Raw genomic sequence first — 16,053 nt, 5'->3', positions numbered from 1 at the left:
TGGCGCTGAAATAACAACCACCAGAAATCAGTCTTGAAAGACTTTATTTTAAGTCAGTAAAAAAGTGTTCAATATGCTCGCGGTCAACGTGAATGATCCTTTGGAAGCGTAGCACGTGATCAATGATTCAACAGCAGGATGTTCATTGTACACCAGATTTCAGCGCCATATTTCCACCTGGTAGTGACAATTTAAACTAATTTCTTCTTCGTCAGCATTCGCTTCCCCATGGTGTCCATAGCCGCGATCCTAAGTTTTACGGCAACCCGATGCTTCGAAGAGACTCCAGAGCGTAAAGTGTATGCGAACTTTATATACCCACCTGGTACTTATTCCAAGACTTGTGAGTAAATGCAAAGAGGGAGAAACTGCAACAACGAAACCGACGTTTAAAAAAACAAACGGGAAATGAATTACCACATGAAAGAATGAGGAAGATGGTAGGTTAGGTTCGAAAAATGATGAAAACATGAGTTTATGGTCATGGGAACTGACTGCTTTACCGTTGTGGTTCATTAGAAGAAAGCCACAGAAACAAACATCCCACATTCCTCGAACATTTTGTTTTTAAAAAAAGTGCTTTGGTCAATTCGTTTTACGATCGCTGTAATTTTTTTTAACAAACAACTAAAAAAAATACAGACGAAACAAAAAACGAAAAGTTTGCCCTTCTCTGCGTACATGCAGCTGTGGAAAATTTACAATGAGAATCCGTGTCCTGCAGTTTATAATCTGGAGCATGATGGCCCGAAGGAAACGCTACGCACTCACTACTTACTCCTTCCTGCACTCGCCTGGTACGGGGAGGGAGGTCCTGACTCCAGGTCACGCTATGTGCGCCTCCATAAATTCTGGATTTGCGTGAAGGACTCTGGCCTCCTGCGAGCAGGGTCACATGCTGGACAGCTTCCGAAGGGCACACTGTGCTACAGCGTTGCCAGTCATGAATATTTATCGCTATGTTGATGAGTTTTTCTCCTTATCAGCTTGATTAAGGTCATGCATATCTTAGCGGCGGATTGCACGCGGCTGTGAGAGTGGAATGATCATCATTTTTGTTTCATAAGTTCATTCTTCTACTTGTAGAAAGGTGAAGAAAATCAAACTTAAAATGGATTCGTTTAAAAGTTACCCTCGTATTCGTAATATTTGCAAGATCTGTACGTAGAGAAGAATATATTAAGTTTACAAACTGATTTGATCGAAGATCTTTATTACTACAACTTTTGCTCAGTGAATTTTATTTGATTTCGGTTATTTAGCGTCACTTTTCTACGATTTTGGCTCATCTTAACGATGAGGATAACATTGGTGAAGGGGCACTCAAGAACACCCATGCTGGAATTCGAACCCGTGACTCTTAGCGTCGGTAAGGAGATGTTTTTTCTTGCTCAGTGAATTCTCAAATCTTTCTCAAGTATTACATTTTCCGTTTACTTTGAGTTTTTAAGTCTACTTTATGCACAGTTAGGCTAATCGGAAATGGACCTATGTTTAACTTGGGACCCGAACTACTATGTGCCTCCACCTGTTATTGAAGCCGGAACCGTCCTGATTAGAATGCAACGTTACCGCTACGCCATCGAGGAGGCATGTGTTTAATTTCAACAGACAATAACTATAGCTCCTCCTAGTTCACTGCATTTCTTTTACTCTCTATGAACTCACGAGTCTAGTTGCTTACAGAGTGCAACATGGAGTCTTCCACTTTGAAAAAATAGACAACTCGATTTGGTATTTGAAAGGTGATTTTTTTAAAAAAAAATATCAACGAGATTTAAATCACTTTAATTAAAAAAATATAGAATAATGTAGATAAGAATATTGTAGATACCAGAACCACTTTTGTTGAAAGTACATTAATCTCCTGATCATTTAAGTGTGTTTATTAGGCCTTAAGGAAGGAAATGCAAACACACATTTTTCTTGATTTAAAATTCAATAATTTTTATAGGCAAAAATAACAAAACATTTTGTGTAGAAAAATATACAAAATACTAATCATGTTAAACCATAAATAGTGTCGTTATCATTAAATTGTAAATAAACATGGCAGCTGATATTTTTCAAACTACCATTTAAGAAATCTCCAAACTTCAGCAACAAAGACTATTAACATTTTAGTTAATATTTTAAGTTACAATTATAGAGTACATATAGAATGTTTTATTCCCACTGGAAGAAAAGTTACTGAAATTATTATAGTTTCATAAACACACTCAACAAACATTTCCACGGTAGGTACTTTATCAGAAACAGAAAAATGTTTATTTATATATATTTTTTTATTTGGTTTAATCAAACTGTTCAAATATTTTACAGAGCCGTCTATAAGAAAAAGTATTTCCATAAAAAACATATATCTTACATATGGTACAAAAACCATACAAGCAATTTTAGGCGTGTTTAAAAAAATCGATTTAAATTTAAAAAATCAACAAGAATTATTTTTTTATATAAAAATCATGATTTTTATCTACCCTGGTTTCTGCGTTGCTAATTTTTAGGGGAGGGGAACTATATATGTAATCCCGATTCGTCAAGAGTAGTTACTGTAATTCCCCCGCTTGAAGTTTTGCAAATACGAGACTGTGCACTGCAACTCTAAATCTTCAGGAAGTTATGGAATGGGGAAAAACTAAAAAATTCAGGCAAAAAAAAAAACACGAAAGGATGCACAGTATTATGTAAAAATATCACACTGCATACTGCATAATTTTCTGGAAAATGGAAAAGTAATCCGATCAATTGGATGAATCTAAAACATCCAATCAACATAATGCTTATGTTCTATCTTCTTCCATTTTGCCACATTGAATGAAAATCTCTGCTTCTTTTCCAGTTCCATCTACATCGCGCAGCATCTTCCGAATTCTAATCTGCTAAACCATCATATTTTAAGATATGATCAATTCGATTATATTTCCTCAGTTTGCATGTATAATATCCAGATAAATTTGAACATCTCACAAACCAGAACGACGAGGAGCATTACATGACGCTGGGTGTTAAAGGAAGTGGAAATACGACGATAGATGATAAGGAGGGAAATTGGAACGCAGATAATTAGAGGATCTTGGTAAACTTCATGTTGCAAGATATTCAGGAAAATGGAACGACGCCTCAATGCAGAATAATCAAATGTACTCAGCGCGGTAAATGAAGAGAAGAATCCAGCGAAATTCTAACATCATAAATGGAGCAAGACAGTGCAAGGTACCGTAACGCAACTCCCATGCTGCGTTTGGGATCGAACCTAGAACCTCTAGATTTAATTGGGTGATGTAGTTATTTGTTATTCATCTCTCAGATGGTTATCACTCGCTTGGCCTAAATGTGACAAATGCAAGAGGTTACCTTTTAAAGGAATGGCGATAGAAATTAACTTAGATTAGATATGGGTTTTATACTCTCCGTGACTGAACCGATATGGATTGGTTAAGGAAAGGATATTACTTGCCTTACAAATATATGGAGATTGTTCCTAGCTTGTCCTCTCAACTATCACTTGTCTCTTGTCACACACCATCGTCCAATAGTCGTTCCCCACTTTGCTCCTCTCTCACAATCCGTAGTCCTTACTCTCTCTCCTATTCTCGCCAACTGCCCCCACTACCTGACAATCCCAACACTCACCTCACGTTTGCCTAATTGCTTATTCTGCATTCCTTTCTCTGCTTCCTGCTATCCTAAGACTTTATACTTCTTACCCAATACCTTGGGTACGATACGCTCTTCTACCCCCTAAAGAAAATCCTTTGATTTTCACCTAAAGATGAAAGATTTAAAGTTGTATTCCATATCGATCCTTTCTATGGAGAGATTTTTTTTTATTATAAAATATAGTGTACTAAAAGTATTGTAATAACATACCATTACCCAGAATATATGTAAATGGAATAATATAGGTCCTGAAAATATAGATATATCACGAGTCCCGATAGAAACAAAGAGAAGAAAAAAATACATGTCTGCGTAAAGCATATAAAAGGTAAACACTGGCACGTGTGTTTGTTATGCTAACTTGACAATCTGCTCGTGCGCGTATTCATTGAGAGGCTTATGCTACACATCTGAGTTCCAATACTACATGATGACGTAGCGAAGTCCATGCATAAGCATGCAACACTCTGACACCACGTGAGAAAATTATAAAAGCATTGTTCCACAAAAATGGATCTTGTCAAAATTTATGTCTCAATGCCACACTAGCGAAGTAGTGTAATCGATCCTGCAAGCACTGACACTGTACAACACTGTTATGTATTTGGAAGTTAATATTTACAAAATCAGCAACGTTTGTGATACTCATCCGAGTTACACTTGCACACATATGTCATTATCGATGTAAATTTCACCGTCTCTTACTTTATTGTATCATTTAAATATCGCTGTCGTTTTTATTTATAATATATGTCAACTATCACAATAAATATTTACTTAGAAAACTTGAAGTTAATCAAAATATATACACTGTATCAATAACTGTCCTTGAATAATAATATATGTACATGAATTTATGTATTGAAAATAAGAATATAATAGTGTTCGATAGATAAAATCACAGCACTAACATTTGTCCATAAAATTATCCTTGAGTTATCCTGATTCTCATAAAGAGTTCAAGTAAAATACCATAATTTTACTCTTGTTATCATCACTTAATAGTCTCTGCGTATAGCAATGAAGTTTCTTCTTGAACCAAACCATGTATATATATGTATATAGTCAATTCCTTGTGGCCGTGAAAAATGTTTTTCACTGTGATGCATTAACTTTGCAGCTACAAATATTGTCATTGAAGAAAAACGTACAGTAGAGAACTGCATATCGTCGAATTGTGAATGTGAAGTATTTAGTTGTATGTAAATATTCCTTCAAATCGATGTATGTATTATCAGCGTTGAAGATTAGCTTATCAACTGATTTCGCTGAACTGCGTAATTAAAATTGATGAAAGGTCTAATTGTAATTCCTGTTTCCACGTGTCGAAAAAATAAAAGAAAGATCTCAGAAATAAAAATCTTGAGAAATTCTCAAAAAAAAATCGTAGGACAAATAATTCCTCTGCGTCCTTCAGGTGTAATTCGTGTTGATTTCTTATTTCTCCAAGGTTTTAGCTGGTGACCATCTCTAGACGTTGACATCTGTGAAAAAGTTGAACTGAGGACTGTTAATATGGTTTCATAATATTGTTAAAATGTTCATTTCACCGTTAAAATTTGAATTATCTGTGAGGCAATTCAGGTAGGTTTTGGAAAGGAAATTTGCTTCATATACCGAACAGGCATTTCCTCCTGATCGTTGGTGTAATGTTGTGTGTGTGAGAGAACTTAATATGTCGGTATGTGTAGAGGTTTTGTTGAGACAAGGGCGCCTCTAAATCACCCTTATTTTAAGAAAGTAGTACTTGTAAATATTACAAGTATGAGAAATCTTGTAGTTGAGGGTTGTTATATTTGAGGAAATGGAATTTGAAAAGGAGTACCGATTCAGTCATAACATTTACTCTTACTATAAATTACCCAAATTCTAATTAATGCCATCCTTTACACACCAAATATAATTAGAATCTTGAAAAGAGAAAAATAAATAAATAAATATAACTACTAATAATTACTAAAAGCAAATTGAACTTTACATATGAATGTAATGTAATGCTGTAAATACTCTTGAAGATTTAATGAGTGTATACTGTATACTACTGCAAAATTTAAATTATAATTGGTTTCTGAAAATATATGAATGCTTAAATTGACTGAAAATATTTATAAATAACAATTGAATGAAATGAAATACTTTAAATATTACTAAAAATACTGTGTCGAACGATCGCCCTTCTATTAGTATAATTGTTAAAAATAACGTCATTAATAAAGATTAATTGTAAAATACACAACTTGCTGATAGTGTTCATGACAATTGGAATACGTAAAATAATATTCTAAGAATCCGAAATTTCGTTGTCCATTATAGACTCTTTCTCTCCTTAATGATATTGCAATCAGCCTAAAAATACAAAAAAATATGGAGGAAAAAAAAATGAAAGTTGACAATAGGTAGTGTGTAACTATATGCATATGCATCTAACATTAAATAACATAAAAATAAAAACTTAATTGCAATTTATATTCCAAATGTTGCCAGATGAAGAAATATCGTTCTGAACAGACATACAATTCCATGTTCCCTTGTATCTTTCGATCTGATAACCTGAGTTGAAAGAATGCTCTGTCGCAGTTTATTCAGTTCCCCGGCTAATGTGGAATGTAAGATATCTGCTGTTTAATTTGCAACGTATTGGTTACTTCATGTTAAGAGAGAATTTTGCTTCTGTCGATGTAAATAGATATCGTTGCCGGAAGAAACGAATAGAATGCCTCACTTGCATATTTCTTGAGTTGTTCTGTCTTCCTGAATGTCACTCCAGTTTCCCCATTGCTTAAAGAGGAAGGAATTTTCCCGGTGCATCCGAGTTGAACTTTATCCTTTTGCTGACGAAAGACATTTTACCATGAAGGCATTTGAAGTTGACTTTGGATATCGCTTCGAGAAGTATGAAGTACATGTGAGGGAAATTTTAAATGGGAATTTTACAAGATGGGAAATTTCTACCATGCGTAAAAAAAATTAGGAAGTACTCTAAGTAACTTGATTATAACATTCAATAAACTAATTGAGTCGTATTTGGAATGAAGTATCCTAAATTAGATGGATCAATGTAATGTCTACATGTTTAATGAAAGATACTTTACTTCTTCAAAACTGTCGTAATTCATCTCATGACTGTGTCGTTAAATTGTTAATAAAATGTGACAAGTGGCTGCTGATAACTCATGATCGTAACTGTATGTGTAAAATACTACTTATTTCTCCTATGCTCTTATTGTAACTGTTGTCTTTATTCTAACGTCGTTCAAATCTTATAAAACTGATAATCTCATATTTCTGTCATTTATTTAGTTATTAAAATTATAAATGTAATTATTACTTAAATTTAACGATTAAAATATTAAAATGTGTACTTGTTTAAACCCTATTTTGACTAACCACGCTAAATCATAGAGAATTTTAATTCTCATTTTTCCTTACCGAATGTGTTTAACACATTTTATTCATAAAAAAAATACTAAAGTCTATTATCGACTTACACTATTTATCCTTTGTAGTTCACAAAAGATTATTTCCATCGGTTCTCTGCATGCATTCAGAAACCTGAGGAAAATTTCTTGCGCGCTGCTTACATTCATTCCCTTTGTTCACTATTCGTGAATACAATAATATTAATTATTATTATTATTTTCGCGCTTTCCTGTACTTGTTGTTCATTATTATGAAACCTCGATGTCTACGTGTTATAACTAATGATTTTAGTGTGGTAATAACTAGTTTTACACTTCCGTGCAATTATTAAGGGCTAAACAATAATATTTCACATAATTTTAGTGTTTGTTCGTTTAAAAAAATATTTGCAAGATGTAAAATTTATTTAGTGCATCAGAGTACTGAAAAGGAAGTTACGTACAGGGTAAAAGGTATGTTCTCACTCATTCACTCCTGACTGTTCCTGTTCTTCAGTCGCATCATCACCATTTACATTCTCATCGCCGCTACCGTGTTCCGAGGCATAGTATTTCTTCAATCTCTGGACCGAAATTGAGTCTACGATTGTCTGTCCCCGTTTTGTCTTATATTCCACTTTGTAAACATTGGGATTTTCTTTTGCTATAATTTTACAAGGTCCTTTGTATACTCCCGAAAAGCATTTAGCGGTATGTACACGATGACTACCATCGTATACTAGAACCAATTCTCCTGGCGTAAATTCAATGGACTGATGACGTTTATCGTAGTGCTTTTTTGCTTGTCGGTGGCGTTTCTGTAGAGACTCATAAGCGGCTTCTCGTGCTTTTTCGAGAATCTTGAATCTCATCTCGTTGTTTACATTCACACTGGGCGTTAAATGTAGTCCGCTCTCCCAGACTAATCTAGGCGTAAATCCATGAAGAAGAAAAAATGGGCTGTTCTTCAAATTCTCCTGGTAATTAACATTGTACGACCACACTGCCGATTGCAAGTATAAAAGCCAGTCTGTGTGTTTTGAGTTCACGAAGTTTTTCATAAGTCCCTGTAAAATAGCATGTGATCGTTCCAATAATCCAATTAAATTGTGATTAGCTGCTGGAGCGAATTTCAGATGGATTCCACATTTCTCCGATAGTTCTTTAAATAAACTAGCTGTGAATGAAGTACCTCTGTCTGTATCTATACGAGAAGGACATCCAAAGCGTAGAATTACATTTTCAAAAAGGAAGTTAGCTGCTGTCTCACTTGAAGTATCTGCTACTGATTGAGCAATTAAAAATCGAGTACCATGATCGATTGCACTTAGTATATATTTATGGCGGAGCAAACCACTTGGTGGATACGGTCCGCTAAAATCTAAAGCGATTCTATCGAATGGTTTCTGTGAGTTGAACGTTAAAAGTTCTCCATATGGCGCTCCTTTTATGCGCTTATTCTGCTGACAAATTACACACTCCTTGACCATTTTCTGAATATGGTTCTTCATGAATGGAAAGTAAATCCTATCCAGTGCATTTTTGTATGTTTTTGTGAAGCCGTAATGCGCTCCTCCAGCTGGTAAACTATGCAATGTCTCAATGACAGTGTTGCGAAGTGACTTCGGTATACATAATAATTTTTTAGTCGTAGCTCCCAGTTTATGTTGTCTATAAAGAAGTCCATTTTCCATAACATAATAGCAAGCTTGCCTCTGCAGGGAGGGGTTGGGTGGGTTGTTGCCCCCCTCGTCTTCTTTTCCTTCCAAAATATTCCCGATATTTCCAAAAAAAAGAATCCTCTCGTTGGTGTATAGCAACATCAATTGTATCATGTAACAATAACAATGTACGTGGTCTGGAAGCTCCTCGCCTTCTCCCTGTGGATCATGTTCTGTTTCTCTGCTGATAGCATCCGCCATATTTTGTGTAGTTTTGCAGTGAATTGGCGTAAAATCGAACTCGGCCATCAACGTGTACCATCTAAATAATTTGTTTGAAAGTTGCGTTGAGGATCGAATGAATGTGATTGCTTGGTTGTCTGTAAATAATTCGAAATGTCTCCCAAGTAAAAAGAATCTGAATGACTTAAATGCGTATATGATTGCCAACAATTCTTGCTCGATGGTTGAAAGTCGAGTTTCATGGTCTTTTAAAACTCTACTGCAATAGGAAATAGGCTGAAAATCACCGTTCGCATTCGGTTGTAAAATCACCGCGCCAATAGCCTTACTGCTTGCATCCGTATATACCCTTACTTCTTTTGATGGATCATATGCCATTAATACAGGAGCTGTAAGTAAAGCCTCTTTCAACCTCTCAAACGCAGTTTGCTGTTCTTCCCCCCAGAGAAATTTCTTCTTTTTTACTATCAATTTTTGCAAGGGAAGTGCCATCTCGGAATATGATTTTAAAAACTTCCTGACATAAGATGTTAATCCGAGAAATGTGCGAACTTGTTTCACAGTTGTCGGTGTCTTATATCTCTTGATAGAATCAATGATTTTGTCATTGATCCGATAGCCAAATTTTGAAATTTTATGTCCTAAAGCAATGATCTCAGTGTAGCCGAAGTGACATTTTTCTATTGAGATTTCAATCCCGCGGCCTGTAAACATTGTAACATTTTCTCCAGAGTTACGAGCATTTCTTCAAAGGTATTTCCGAAGCAAAACAAATCGTCCACATAATGGGCAAAGTGATTGGGATCCAAATTTGAGCACGCTAGGTGAATGCAACGAGTCATCGCACTTGATGAACTGACGTGGCCCTGTGGCACGACGTTCATTTGATACTGTGACATTCCTGGTATTGTAAATGCTGTATATTTCTTACTGTCCTCGGTGAGAGGAATATTAAAGAATCCGCTCTTCAAGTCCGCCGTACAGTAATATTTCTTGCCCCCCATATTGTATAATATTTCATTGATGTTATTCACACCCAGAGCGTCAAATACAGACGAAACATTCAATCTGCGATAATCCTGGCATAATCTATAACCCCCCTTTGCCTTCTTTACAAGGATAACTGGAGAGTAAAAGGGTGATTTTGTAGGAGAAATAACACCTTGCTTTAATAAAGTCTCAATCTGATCTTTAATTTCATCACGAAGGTGAACTGGAATCGGGTAGGATTTTAAGTGAAATTCTGTGTCATCTTTTAGTTGAATTCTATGTTTATAATTCGTGGCTCTACCTATATCATCCTTTGACCACGCAAAAACATGTGGATATTTCATAAAAACAGCCAAAAGTTGCTCCTTTTGCTGGGGTTCTAAATTCGGATTCACATCAAACCGACTAGGGTCCGCCCGTGCGTCATTGACGTTCCCTGACTCTTCCGTCGCAAAAACCTGTGCCTGTTCACCAATTTCATCCTTATTCTCATCATTAGTGTTACTCATGATTGGCCTATCCCATGTTTCAGCTTTCCCGATAATAGTGCCTTTCTTAATTGTAACATTATAATTTAAAGGATTTGTGATCCAAATGAGATTCGAATCCGGATTAATAATTGCTCTGGCAACCATCAATCCCGTTTTCTCTTGAAACTGTAGGTCCGGTTCCAAGAGTGTCCTATCTTTGTCACATGAATTAGCCAATTTCAATGGAATGCACAAATGTGTCCTGGGTTTCACTTTTATCTTTTTAGCAGCTACAAATTCTGGTTGCAAAACATGCTGTAATAAATGGGAAACTTTGATTGACACGTCAAAAGCTTTCTTATTCTCATTTTTTATTTGGTTTCTTGGAGGTGTGCCGAATCTATGCAATGTAAGCTTATTTTCCTCAAAATCTAACTTAGCCTTTTGTCCCTTCAAGAAATCATTTCCTAATATGGTAACTTGATTAAAATCCTTAACGATTCTAAATGGATGAACAAATGTTTGGTTATGTATAGAAAATGGTAGTAACACAATTTCTTTAACCGTCAGTTGACTATTAGTGACCCCTCTAATCGCAGTATTTATATTAAATCTCTTGGCATTGACTGGTATGTTCTTATCTCCCGTTACTGAAATTTGACTTCCACTATCCAGGATGAACTGTCGAATTTCCCCATCTACTTTCACATTGATGTAAATCAGATCTTCAGAAGGAAAAGTAGAGACCGTTAGAGTTTTCCCCGTAGGTCCTACACCTAGGTCCCCGTCATGTGCAGGTCTTACTCGTTTAAAATTGCTTCTGTTCTGACGAAAAGTAGAATGATTTGTATTTACAACCTGATTAGTAGGGTTATTTGGATCTTCGCGTCCCTGTTGTTACTCCAAAAATGTTCGCGGCGATGAAGATGAAAAATGCGAACGCTGAAATCGAGGGTTACCGCCATTGCGGCATCGCCCCCTATGCGAGCTTTGCGACTGTGTGTCGAGATTATCATTGTGGTTATTATGCCATGTATTTCTATTCTGAGCTCTATGATTACTATTATGATAATAGGTTCTTCTATTGTTTCTATCTCTATGTTCATTTTCTCTAACTGGATATGAGAATGATGACTCAGTAAATGAATGTTTTTTCCGATGTTCTGCAAGTGCATTTACTTTAGCCTCAAGATTCTGAAATTGCGAAACTAAATCTGACTCATGAGACTGGAGTCCCGTGTTCGACTGTAATTGATCAAGGTCTTGTTGCAGTGCATTTAATCGTTCCTCGATCTCCCGATTAGCCTGAGAATAACTTATGTCAACATGACCATTGACCGTGCGCTGCAACGTGATAGCTTGCTGAGTCGGCATGTAGCCTCGACTCGATTCAGAACATGACAGAGCTTTCATTGTCTCACATTCAGTTTCTAGAATTTTACGTTTTTGCACAAGATATTTGAATTGTTCAACATGTTTCAGGTCTCGTAACATTTCATGCACTGAATCATATTCCCTGTTATAAACTTCTTTCATAAAGTTAGGTTGTAAACCCCCTCTTATTTGCTTAATTTGCTCACTAATGTCCATGGCAGGATCTAATTTTAATAACAATAACTGTTTTTCTCTTACATATTTTGAAACAGGTTCATTTTCCTGATGGAAGCGTAATCTGATTTGTTCTTCTAATTGAAAAGTATCCCCCGGTTCCGTAAATTCTTCCACAATTTTAGTTTTTAAAGTTACAAAATCTATATCCTGTGCTTCCTGAGTTCGACTCCAAGTATTGAACCATTCCAATGCTGAATCAGCCAAAAATGCCGGTAGCAATTGCCTTTTCTTTGAGTCATTCCACTCATTAAGAATAGCTAAACTTTCAAATTTGTCAATGAATTTTAATACATTCTCGTGAATGTTACCTTGAAACTGGATATTTTCGAGAATGTCGGGGTGGATAAATCTAGATTGCGCCATGATTCTATGATTAGCCTATAAAGTAAAGTAAAAGTAAAGTAAAGTGTTCCCCTATGCATAGCACCACGCCATGAAGGCGTATAGGGGGTGTGGGGGTAACGCCCCACACTTTCTTGATCCGGTCGTGAGTGGGGGTGATGTGATCAGCATCACGCCCCTGACCGCCTTTACCCCCCAGGGTTTCCCCCAGGTACCCATGTTATTCGACGCTGGGTAGGCGCCGGGGCCGCTTCCACCGTTAGAAAAGTTCCCGGATTTGAACCGGCCGGGGATCGAACCCGGGACCTTGAGTATGGTAGTCAGACGCGTTACCGACTGATCCACCGCGGCCACCTATGATTAGCCTATGCGCAGGAAAAATGCTTGATTAGCTTAAACTTAGCACTAAGTTGCTTGTTTTCTTTTCTCATCCCCCCGTGGCTTTGATAGGACATTATCAGCAATTCAATTGTTTACTCGCCCGGAAATTTGATAAGTTAGGTTCAACAATCGCGTAACAGAGTGGCGACAGTACCGAACACATCTTTAAAATATTTAACCAACCTTTATGCAACATCCTAATGTTAATTCTCATCTTTTCACAAGCCAATAGCCGAATAACCTAGTTAAAACTCTACTCTTATTTATTTGCGTAGCATATTGCTAGGCCTACCTTTTGCTTTCTTTTCTTGATCTTTGGTAACAATTGATAATTAACATAACGTGAAGCGCTAACAAGTGAAAATTCCGGCGCCATATCTCCCGTACTTAATTTGAAAAGGTAGAAGGCTCTATTATTTTCATCATATTTCGGGATGAAATAGATGAAAATCGCAGTATTTCACGTACTGCAGTGTTTTCTCATCACATTTGCAAAAAAATGGATGAGAAGCCCTAAGCAGACTCCACCACGTAACGCAACTCCCATGCTGCGTTTGGGATCGAACCTAGAACCTCTAGATTTAATTGGGTGATGTAGTTATTTGTTATTCATCTCTCAGATGGTTATCACTCGCTTGGCCTAAATGTGACAAATGCAAGAGGTTACCTTTTAAAGGAATGGCGATAGAAATTAACTTAGATTAGATATGGGTTTTATACTCTCCGTGACTGAACCGATATGGATTGGTTAAGGAAAGGATATTACTTGCCTTACAAATATATGGAGATTGTTCCTAGCTTGTCCTCTCAACTATCACTTGTCTCTTGTCACACACCATCGTCCAATAGTCGTTCCCCACTTTGCTCCTCTCTCACAATCCGTAGTCCTTACTCTCTCTCCTATTCTCGCCAACTGCCCCCACTACCTGACAATCCCAACACTCACCTCACGTTTGCCTAATTGCTTATTCTGCATTCCTTTCTCTGCTTCCTGCTATCCTAAGACTTTATACTTCTTACCCAATACCTTGGGTACGATACGGTACATTAGTCATGGTCTCATGGAAAGGGAAAAAACGCAACAAACCACAATACAGGGTATTCTTGAAAACTGTGTGACGGGGTGATGCTCAAAAGAACAGAGGTATGTATAACATAATTACAGGAAATGGAATACAAGGCTAGACACATGGACACAGGCGGATCTAGATTTTTTCTGGGAGGGGAACAGAATATGCTGTAAGCATATGAGAGATGTAACACTGGAAATATTATGTTCAGATTTTTCTAGATATTAAAAATAGTTGTTGTTTATTCATGAGGACAATTAACTGTGTTCGTTTTAGGTACAATTTGTGGTCAGATAAAGTAATAGGGACTGGACCTTCAGAGAGGGATCGAACCGCTGTACCTCCACCAGGTAACGAACCTAGGACCATTTGATTATACGGCGATATAAATACTAAAGTTTTGATTAGAAAGAAAGAAATAATCGTGAGGATTCATTTCCTCAGACGAACGTGTCACAAACATGGGTAGTATTTGACCTACAATTATCTGCCTTTGTGACCACCAATTACCGTTATTGCCTTGTAAAAGAAAAAAAAAACGGCCTGGGCATGGATGTTTGTGAGTGTCTATTCATCAATTTCATCATATCATCACTCATCCCCATCTTAGCAAATTCGCCAAAAGTGGCACAAAAAACGAAGTACAATAAAGCAAATCAATCAATCAAAAAGCCCTGTATTAATTTCAGGAGTTGACTTATTTAAGTATCTACTAAATTTAGTCCCGATTAATGTATTGTGCTAAACTTTGTTTTATTCTTTTATTATCTGGTAAAGGAGCGCCAGAATTTCTTTGTTCGTTGTATTATAATGCTTTCAATTGTTTTCATAATACTTAATCATCCCTATTGAGAGGGGCATTACTAATAAATTAATAGACGGTGGGGCTGCTATATTAGTAATTTTTCATATAAATCATCACAAAGCCAATGTAAGTATATATCTAATTATTCCTTTATTAATTAATAAATTACGACTACGTAACCGCAATAATCCCAACAAATAAATCTAACACCATTTACTATAAGGAAGTATTAAACTCAATTTTTTTCCCTAAATTCAATGCACTCTTCTGCCATTATAACAATTATTATTATTCATTGTTATAATATATATATATATACATATATCCATGTAATTATGTAAGAATTAAAGGTCGAACAGACCATCAAATTTGAAATTCTACGCCCATTAGTTTTACGAACCCCACCAAATATTTCCTACTCATGAAATTTTGTGCAGTCCTAGTAGTCTAGGAGCTAGGAAAGTTCTGTTGGAATTTTGAGAGCCAGAAATTTTGTTTGTATATTTGAACTCTACTATGTGTAGTTATTTTTTTAAAAAAATGGTCATATGATCTGACTCGTGGTCATTTTCCCGAAATTTCCACCATCTTGGATTTTCGATATTTTTCTTTGTTTCAAATTTTGTTAGTATCATGGGAGAGTAGAATTTCATTTTATATGTTTTCAAGCCCACTGAGCTAAGAAAAATCATACGGTGACCTCCAGGGGGGTGAAAGTTTCGCCTGGAACCCCATTTTTTGGAAATGTACATCTCCGGCATCGTTGGCAGGGAAGGTTAGTGGAATCTGGTACCGAGCAGTGTTACCGATCCCCTTTCGACCGGCTATCTCGATTTTTAAAAATGGCGGCCAGTTTGTATTTTCAAGGGGTGCGAAATTTTGGAGTTTTTTTTTAACTTTTCTGCCACCCTGTATATTGGGGGACCAAAAAAAGGTGCACGGCGTCGCTTTCCTAAGATGTCCGAAGCCGCACCCTGTGGCAAGTCCGGGGGCGCCAATTACATGGGGCTCCAGGGGGGTCAACACGTACGTACCCGTGGAGGACCAATCAAGTGTCGGCAATGGCGGAAAACCACAGGGTGCTCTCAGGGGGTCGGGTCCCTATCCGCCTGGGTTGGAAAGTGCACGGAAAAGTGCCATCTGCATCCTCCAGGGCGCCATTTTGGAAAACTCTAACTCTAACTCTTTGAGGTGACGATTTCGAGTTTGATTCGTTTAATTCAACTGCCTGCATATTTAAATCATCGCAAGACACGAAATATTCCGCAAAAGGAAAAAGAAAATTAAATTAATAACGTGTTCTTGAACATATGTAGAACCGTTAAGACTTTCACAGAATTTTAAACTTTGCCATCAATTTCTACGAAATTAATACTTTTTTCACTCCTAATGCTTTTTACATGCCATTATTCTACTCTC

The 16,053-nt window shown here is 36.6% G+C and overlaps 1 long non-coding RNA gene across 1 annotated transcript in view; it reads right to left on the bottom strand.

Moving 5' to 3' along the window:
- LOC145999175 (uncharacterized) overlaps positions 1-16,053 on the bottom strand; it is a 460,310-nt gene that overhangs the window by 132,540 nt on the left and 311,717 nt on the right. The gene's annotated exons all lie outside the window — the stretch shown is intronic.

This window comes from Lepisma saccharinum, chromosome 1 (assembly GCF_977018435.1).
Source record: "Lepisma saccharinum chromosome 1, izLepSacc3.1, whole genome shotgun sequence".
Classification (NCBI taxonomy): domain Eukaryota; kingdom Metazoa; phylum Arthropoda; class Insecta; order Zygentoma; family Lepismatidae; genus Lepisma; species Lepisma saccharinum.
Note: the sequence above shows the minus strand (reverse complement) of the source record. Positions and strands in the feature narration are given on the sequence as shown.